The sequence below is a fragment of the Palaemon carinicauda genome, chromosome 7 (assembly GCF_036898095.1).
Source record: "Palaemon carinicauda isolate YSFRI2023 chromosome 7, ASM3689809v2, whole genome shotgun sequence".
Taxonomy (NCBI): domain Eukaryota; kingdom Metazoa; phylum Arthropoda; class Malacostraca; order Decapoda; family Palaemonidae; genus Palaemon; species Palaemon carinicauda.
The window spans coordinates 144,073,059-144,083,106 of record NC_090731.1 but is presented as its reverse complement, the minus strand read 5'-3'; positions in this window follow the sequence as shown (position 1 = coordinate 144,083,106).

The window sequence follows — 10,048 nt, the reverse complement described above, 5'->3', positions numbered from 1 at the left end:
TGCCCAGTAGAGAGCCTCAAGGTCTATCTTCGCAGAACTTCGAACTTTGGTGGAGGCCAACTCTTCAAAGGAGAAACATCGGGCAGCGACCTGTCACTGAAACAATTAAGAGCGAAAATCACCTACTTCATTCGCAGAGCGGATCCTGACAGTACACCCGCCGGTCATGATCCTAGGAAAGTTGCATCATCTCTGAATTTCTTTCAGAGTATGGACTTTGAAAGCCTTAAAAACTTCACAGGCTGGAAGTCCTCGCGCGTTTTCTTTAAACATTATGCGAAACAAGAGCACGAAGTCAAACATTTTGTGGTAGCCGCAGGTAGTGTTATGAAACCTGCACCTAACTCTGCATAGAACAGTGAGTTACTTGGGACTCTAACTCTTCGGGTGCCTATGTTGACCCTCGAGCGATACATAGTGATGTCGAAAACACTTAGTGCTTTTATAACTGTTCTTATCCCAGGTGAAATGTCATAGTTGTCACACAAGTGCCGCATGCCCTGAGCATGATGTGTTTTTAATCAAAGACTTACGTTCCTCGAGAACGAGTGCCTACTAATAAACTTGAAATTCCTTTTCAGATTCAAGAGCAAGTCTTTATTACTATGTACATTATAATTACTGTAAATGAACTTTACTTATTGCTGCAATTCATTTAATTTCTGCATTTGTGAAATAAAATTTCTATTTTATTACCTGTGCATCTCAATCAGCTCCTACTTACTATGAAATACATGCCTGTCATAGTTTTATTATCCCCTTTTTCCTTATGGTTATGGAGAAATTAAGATACTAACTCTTAATTTATATTCACTCTGATTATGTAATGTTCCAATACAAATACTTACTCTTCATACCCTGGAGATGAATCACCCTTCTCAGCACACAGTGCCCAACCACCACTGGTCTACTTTTCAGAATGTTCCTATACGAATGCCAAACATTCAGCTTCATCTCCAAGTTCTTCAAGTTCTTCTATCAGGGTGAATAGCCCTTCAATACCACTTGACGTCGGCATGGCCCGTGGGAACTTCACTGCCAAGGGGGGCAGGATGATTCTTCCCTACGGTTCTTTTACCAAGATTACTATGCCATTTTGTCAATGCCTTGGCACTTACTAATAGGTGAAAATCTACCACGATACATTGATTCTCTGGTATTCTTCCATCAGGACGCCATGGCTTGAGCCCAAAAAACGGATTTTGAGCGAAGCGAAAAATCTATTTTTGGGTGAGATAGCCATGGCGTCCTGATGGACCCTCCCTGCTACTTCGTCCAGTTTTTAGGTCCCACCCTGCTCTGCTGTATCATGGTGATCGGCAAGCAACTGGCTTCAGGATGAAGACGGACGTGACGTCATTTAAGCAATGGCGCCCGTTTGTTTACGTCTCGAGTACCAGAAGTAGCCACGAATGAGATTAGCTATGGAACGGCTCCCAGCTATTCTCAGCCCTTACACACCGAAGCATTAACTCTGTTCGGGGTGTAGATAGCTATGTGGCGCGTTAATACATGCGTCCCCTGTTGATATACGATGTCTTAAAGGGAAACCTTTAGGATACTCGCTCCAGAAGTTAGAATTCGGTGATAACCTGTGGTTAAATTCTCTGGGAATATCTTAGTAGTTATTTACCCAAGGAAGCTACCAAAAAGGAACCTTCCATCAGGACGCCATGGCTATCTCACCCAAAAATAGATTTTTCGCTTCGCTCAAAATCCGTTTATCTCACTGCCCTTTGGATGGGATATTTGGGGGTCCCTATAGGTCTACAACAAAGTCATCGACAGTCATTGCCTGTTACTCCCTGATCCTAGCTTTGGTGGAGAGGGAGCTTGGGCATTGTTCATATGTACATGTAGGCTGTCTCTAGGACATTGCCCTGACACTTAACTCTACCACTCATGAGCATCATTTAAACCTCTATCAGCCTATGTACCTGACTTGGAATCACTAAATATGAAATTCTTCTTGACCTTCATCCAAATCTTTAATCAGTTCTTGAGTAACCATTTCTATACAAGGAGCAACTGGATCTTTTCAACTCCTTTAAGAATTTTAACAACAGAAAATGATGGTAATCCATCATATGAGAAACTAGCTTTGGGTGCTTTTACCCTTACCTAAAGGATACCAAAAAGACAGACTCATTTGTAATCAACGGTTGAAGGTCTGGGCAGACGTGAGTCATCTACTTTTCTTCCCTTCAGTAAAAAGACACAAAAATGGAAGAAAATTGGACATACTAAAAGTTCTCAGCAGCTAGTAATCCATTAAATAACTTTATAAGAGGAGATGGTAGTATAGCAAGAAAACAATTACAAATGGCCTTCCAATATATGAAATATTTTGACCACCTCCATCAAGAACTTACAAAAATTGTTTTCAAGTCTGATCTAATCATGATACTTGTCTTGGATATGGAAGCAAAGGATACGGGTGAAAATACCACTTCCCTCACTAAAAGCCCTTCTTATTGGCAGTCATATAACCTGTCGGTGAGAACATACAATTTGCTTTTGTCTGTCTTACCTGATTTGACATAAAATGGGAAAATCAAAACTCACTGTGCTTGGACTTTACTAACCCGAGACCAAAGTTTTTGTTGACACAAAGGGAGAAAATATGGATGAGAAATGGATATTACAGTATCTAAATAACTTTATATCTTTATAATGATGCATTGAAAAGCAAATGAAAGAAAGCTCTTACTTGCTTCAATATCAGCAGCTGTATAAAAGAAAATCTAGTCCTTATGGCTCGATATAAGTTAGGCTAGTACTGTACTTATATCAGCAACTTTAGCAGAAAATGACGATATTAAATAAATCAAAATAAAACTGAACCCATTTAACCGAAATGATTGTCTAATATATTAAATGAGATATCCAAATTACATTATAGGATACCGTCATCAAAACCTCTCTTGGGTGAGACTTCAACAACAACACTCATGGACTGACATCATCAAAATAGTGGGATCAGGATCAGTGGTCATATCCAAACGACTCTTCCAGTGCTTGCATCATTTTATGTTGGCCTAGCCAAAGGATTTAAGATAATTTAATTATCATCATCAATAATTACTCGATAATGGCAGCTAAGGGCAAAAAATAATATCTGGTGTCTCAGCATAGAAAGCATATCAAGTAATGGCTGAAAATGTCTGAAAAAAAAAAACACTGCTCATCGGCATACAATATTTCTGTAAACAGCCAACCATGTAAGGTAGAAACGTAAACACACAGTAATAGAAGCCGTTAATCATTCTCAATTGCTCTTAAATTCTGAAAAATAATTGAAAATCAAAACAAGAAATAAAGAGGAATGTGAACAAAATACATTCATTGTCTCCTACTATTAGATCTTGACAAGGCAGGTAGGTGGCAGTACGGTATAGCAGTCACTAAGAATGGGATACATGACAGCTAGTGAAGAGAATTTCATTATATCTGTTCTTATTCTGAGGCCCTAAATTTAGTGCTTCTGAATTGCCTGAAATAGTGTTACTTTTCAAAGGCAAGATTCATGGAAATATGTTATTTTCATTAGTAAAATAAATTTTTGAATATACTTACCCGATAATCATGTAGCTGTCAACTCCGTTGCCCGACAGAATTCTACGGAAGGGATACGCCAGCGATCGCTATACAAGAGGGGGGTGTACTCACAAGCGCCACCTGTGGCCAGGTACTGCAGTACTTCTTGTTGACACCACCTCAATTTTTCCTCGGTCCACTGGTTCTATGGGGAGGAAGGGTGGGTCAATTAAATCATGATTATCGGGTAAGTATATTCAAAAATTTATTTTACTAATGAAAATAACATTTTTCAATATTAATCTTACCCGATAATCATGTAGCTGATTCACACCCAGGGAGGTGGGTGAAAACCAGTGTACATGTATATCAAGAAGCTAAGTATCCCGTATTTCATATTATCAGTTATTCAAAATAACAATGAAATTATAAGTACCTGGTAAGGAAGTCGACTTGAGCCATTACTCTGCCTTAAATAAGTTCGTCTTCCTTACTGAGCGCAGCGTTCCTCTTAGGAGGCTGAACAACTCTAAGGTGCTGAAGTATCAAGGGCTGCAACCCATACTAAAGGACCTCATCACAACCTTTAACCTCGGCGCTTCTCAAGAAAGAATTGACCACCCGCCAAATCAACAAGGATGTGGAAGGCTTCTTAGCCGATCGTACAACCCATAAAAAGTATTCAAGAGAAAGGTTAAAAGGTTATGGGATTATGGGAATGTAGTGGCTGAGCCCCCGCCTACTACTGCATTCGTTGCTACGAATGGTCCCAGGGTGTAGCAGTACTCGTAAAGAGACTGGACATCTTTGAGATAGAATGATGCGAACACTGACTTGCTTCTCCAATAGGTTGCATCCATAACACTCTGCAGAGAACGGTTCTGTTTGAAGGCCACTGAAGTAGCCACAGCTCTCACTTCATGTGTCCTTACCTTCAGCAAAGCAAGGTCTTCTTCCTTCAGATGAGAATGTGCTTCCCTAATCAGAAGCCTGAATAGTAAGAAACTGAGTTCTTAGACCTTGGAAAAGAAGGCTTCTTGATAGCACACCATAAGGCTTCTGATTGTCCTCGTAAAGGTTAAGACCTTTTTAGATAGTACCTAAGAGCTCTAACTGGGCAAAGTACTCTCTCCAGTTCATTCCCCACCAAGTTGGACAGGCTTGGGATCTCGAATGACTTAGGCCAAGGACGTGAAGGAAGCTCGTTTAGCAAAAACCGAGCTGCAAGGAACATGTAGCCGTTTCAGATGTGAAAACTATGATCCTGCTGAAGGCGTGGATCTCACTTACTCTTTTAGCTGTTGTCAAGCACACGAGGAAAAGGGTTTTTAATGTGAGGTCCTAAAAAGAGGCTGATTGGAGAGGTTCAAATCTTGATGACATAAGGAACCTTAGGACCACGTCTAGATTCCAGCCTGGAGTGGACAACCGACGTTCCTTTGAGGTCTCAAAAGACCTAGGGAGGTCCTGTAGATCTTTGTTGGTGGAAAGATCCAAGCCTCTGTGGCGGAAAACCGCTGCCAACATACTTCTGTAACCCTTGATCGTAGGAGCTGAAAGGGATCTTACTTTCCTTAGATGTAACAGGAAGTCAGCAATCTGGGTTACAGTGGTACTGGTTGAGGAAACTGCATTGGTCTTGTACCAGCTTCGGAAGACTTCCCCTTGAGACTGATAGACTCTGAGAGTGGATGTTCTCCTTGCTCTGGCAATCGCTCTGGCTGCCTCCTTCGAAAAGCCCCTAGCTCTTGAGAGTCTTTCGAAAGTCTGAAGGCAGTCAGACGAAGAGCGTGGAGGTTTGGGTGTACCTTCTTTACGTGAGGTTGACGTAGAAGGTTCACTCCTAGAGGAAGAGTCCTGGGAATGTCGACCAGCCATTGCAGTACCTCTATGAACCATTCTCTCGCGGGCCAGAGCGGAGCCAACCAACGTCAGCCGTGTCCCTTTGCGAGAGGAGAACTTCTGAAGTACCCTGTTGACAATCTTGAACGGCGGGAATGCATACAGGTCGAGATGGGACCAATCCAGCAGAAAAGCATCCACGTGAACTGCTGCTGGGTCTGGAATCGGAGAACAATACAACAGGAGTCTCTAGGTTATCGAGGTAGCGAACAGATCTATGGTTGGCTGACCCCACAGGGCCCAAAGTCTGCTGCAAACATTCTTGTGAAGGGTCCACTCTGTGGGGATGACCTGACCCTTCCGGCTGAGGCGATCTGCCATGACATTCAAACCGCCCTGAATGAACCTCGTTACCAGAGTGAGCTTTCGATCTTTTGACCAGATGAGGAGATCCCTTGCGATCTAGAACAACTTCCACGAAAGAGTCCCTCCCTGCTTGGAGATGTAAGCCAGGGCTGTGGTGTTGTCAGAGTCCACCTCCACCACCTTGTTAAGCTGGAGGGACTTGAAGTTTATCAAGGCCAGAAGAACCTCCAACAACTCCTTGCAATTGATGTGAAGTGTCCTTTGCTCCTGATTCCATGTTCCCGAGCATTCCTGTCCGTCCAAAGTCGCACCCCAGCCCGTGTCTGATGCGTCCGAGAGGAGACGGCGGTCGGGTTTCTGAACAGCCAAAGGTAGACTTCCTTGAGAAGAAAGCTGTTCTTACACCACGCGAGAGAAGACCTCCTCTCTTCGGAAACAGGAACTGAGACCGTCTCTAGCGTCATGTCCTTTATCCAGTGAGCAGCTAGATGATACTGAAGGGGGCGGATGTGGAGTCTCCCTAACACGATGAACAGGGCCAGCGATGAAAGTGTCCCTGTTAGACTCATCCACTACCTGACTGAGCATCGGTTCTTTCTCAGCATGCTCTGGATGCATTCTAGGGCTTGGAAGATCCTTGGGGCCGACGGAAAAGCCCGACAAGCTCGACTCTGAAGATCCATACCCAGGTAGACAATGGTCTGGGATGGGACGAGCTGGGACTCCTCAAAATTGACCAGGAGGCCCAGTTCCTTGGTCAGATCCATAGTCCATCTGAGAATCTCCAGACAGCGACGACTTGTGGGAGCTCTTAAAAGCCAGTCGTCTGACGGAGCCAGACACAAGATCATGGTACTGCTGCACAGTCTGTGAACTGTCAACCATGGGGAAGCGAGGAAGTACAGTGACAACCCGAAGCTGTCTAGACTGTCTGGGTCGTACAGACAACTCCTTATCGGGTTGCTGAGGTTGCCGCACTGCGTCACAACAAGTCACTTCTGCTGGTTGTTGAACGTCTTCCCAGTGACACACTGACTCCGTAAACAAAAAATCCTCTAACAAGGACTAAGCTTGGACTGCATGTCTTGCAACACAGCTCAAGGTCTATGGGAGCAGGTGTGGTAACAGACGGGGTTAGCGACTGAAGTGGAACCATTACCTTCCCTGGAAGCATGTTATGCTTAAATAAAAGTCCATAGGAGGCTACGCAGCTAAAGGCTCCTCTCCAAATGACAGAGTCCTCAAGGGAATATCAGAAGGAGGGAGAAAAGCACTTTCTCATCTACAGGGACCATATCCGAGAAAAGCTAAGTTCTCTCAGTGAGGGTTTCACTGGTGCAAAAGCAGCAGACTAGAAGGCAACGTTATGAAACTGCTTGACAGTCTAGTGAGTTGGCAACAACCAAAGATGTGTGACTGAGAAGCATGCGGTAAGGTATGCAGAGCATGCTGTATGCAGAGCATGCTGTATGCAGAGCATGCTGTATGTAGAGCATGCTGTAAGGTAAGCAGAGCATGTTGCATGGCGTGTAACATTTCTCAGAAATTCCATGACCAGTGCTAGATTGAGTAATATCGCATTACTGTCCATTGAAAGTGCACGTGCCGAGGGAATTGATTTAGACTGTTTTGTTGATGAATTTGATAGCCGGCATGATAATCGTAGAATTAAGCTGCACTAAATATACGTACTATAATCTACTTCACCTCAGGAAAGGGAAACTCGCCCTGTTGGCAACACTGCATTACTTCATGCATGCTTGCATGGGGTTTTAATATCAACATAATATTTACATTACATTCATAACTCATGATTCATTTTTGTTTTGAAGATATTTTTGCCATATTTTTGCGATTTTGTTAAAAATATATTGCAAGGAATACATATATATTTTTTTTTTTTTTTTTTTTTTTTTTTTTTAAGTAATACGAATAACCTCCATTATCATAATGTTTGTGTAGGCATACATGTATATGTTTTACAAATGCAAGTTATGAAAGTAATGAGGTGTTGTTATTGTCATTTGTTATTTCAAAGTTGAATGGGAAGCGGCTCAAGCTGAGGAGAAAGTGGCAGATGCATGCGTTGAGGTGGCTGACTCATAGCATGAGGTTCCTGCCTCAAGAGTTGCGCTTGCCTCAAGGGTTGAGGTGGCTGCGCAGAGAGAGGCTCTTGACTCACGAGTTGAGGTTCTTGAGGTGTGAGCTGCGAGAGTTGAGGTGGCGGCTGCGCAGAACGCGGCTCCTGTCTCACGAGTTGAGGTTCTTGAGGTGCTTGCCTCGAGAGTTGAGGTTGCAGCTGCGAGAGCTGAGGTGGTTGCCTCAAGGATGGTAGAGGTTGTCGTACCTCAAGAGGTTGCTGCCTCGAGGATGGTCTTACTGCAAGAAACTCTTGTCTCAAGGGAAGAGGAGGTTGTAAGGCATAAGGCTCCTGCCCCCATTGTTGAGGAGGTTGCTGCGTGGTAAGAGGCTCCAGCCTCAAGGAAAGTGGAGGTTGCTGCACAGCGCTGGTATCTGGCAACTCCCAACGCGGCAGCTCACGCATGGAGGTAGCTAGAGGAACCTCAACCTCATACGTCTGGCAGATTGTACTGCGCAGAGGGGGAGGAGCGTTCGCAGGAGGAGGTGTATTAACCTTCTCTGCCTGAAACTCCTGCATCAACACCGCAAGCTGAGACTGCATTGTCTGCAGTATAGACCACTAGAGTTTAAGAAAGACAACAACAAACGGAGCTACTGTCCGTTGAGACTGAGGGTCTAAAACAGCTGGTGCGGCAACAGACGGAGCTACTGCCTGTTGCGATACCACCTTGCCTCTCTGGGAGGTGTGCAGTTGTCGTACTGCAGCAAGTCCGAACTGACCCAGGGCTAATGGCTACACCTAGGAGTTGGACTTGTGCGGAAGGGACCGACTTGCACTTAAAAGCTGCAAGATTTGGTCCATGGTTTCTGCGAGAAACCTCTTCCGCAGACGAGGAATAAAAGGGCTCTCTCGTCTTTGTGTGGGTGGGGTGATCACGTCGGCAACGTGTGTAGATACACCCGAAACCACGGAGGGAAAACGTCTGTTCGTCGATCAAGGCCTGCTGAACCCATAAGTCCTTCGACATTACTTCTCCCCTGGGCTTGGGAGCTTGTAAGAGGTCCCAGACTAGGCGAACAACTGGCACGAACAGACGAACCCTCGAACGCAACACTGTAACACTTTGCGCTTCTCACTTATCACTTTTGATTTTCTGTTTGCACTTATTTCACTGAACTCGAAACTTTAAGTGGTTTGTACCTGAAACACGCAATTCTATCCTTCCTTAAAAGTTAGTAATTGCGAAAACAGAATTACAATGTAACAGAAAAATCTAATGAAAGATAAATAATTCAGTGGCTGGAAAGAGACTAAACACTAGATCAAATAAACTACGTTTAAAATCTCTCACCGCATAAAGCTTGAGAACAAGAATAAAACTCTAGAAACGTTTACCTTCTTCCCCTAAAGAGACTAGGGAGAAGAGCAAAAACGATAACAACGTTACTCGCTTGAACGAAACGTTTATCCTCCTCTCTCTCCCTCCGTCTCTATCTCTCTCTCTCTCTCTCTCTTGACTTAGAACCTGAGAGAAGAGCCCAATCATATATATCGTTAAAACATATTATTTGTTAAAGGAAAAAAACTGAAAGATTTCCCAAATAAAAAGTTCCTTTATTAGAATTAAAACCATTAAGCTAAGAAAGAATGAACAAAACGCTAGAAACGGTTTACTCTTACTGCAACGTGACACCGTGAAAATTCTCTCTCTATCGTAACGATAGAGCGCAAGTTGAACGTTCTGAACGTCAACAACTGCAGAGACAAAACAAAACGTTAGTTCAACTTTGAAAACAGTACGAGACTATCAAAGAAATTCTTTCAAAAACATTAAAATAGCATAATATGTTAACAGGTAAAACCGAAATGACGGGCTCAATGTTAATTAACTTCAGTACCAAGAAAAGACCGCCTACTATTAGGAAAGGTCGAATATAAACAAATATAAAAATTAATTTTAATAAGTTTATAATAAAAGGAAGTTAATCGAAGAGGCCTATAAAAGGCGGAGAGATATAAAATAAATCTATAACTTTTGTTAAGCAAAATTAAGAAAGAGAGTCTATACTCTCTTAGACACCAACACTTCCGTCTAAGGGAAGGGTCGGCCATTTAAAAGTGAAAGAGAGTTCATACTCTCTTCGTCACCATAATTAATCAAATTAATTCCAAAAGCTAGCTAAGCTAATGATAAAACTTCCTGAATAGCGAAAGCTAAAC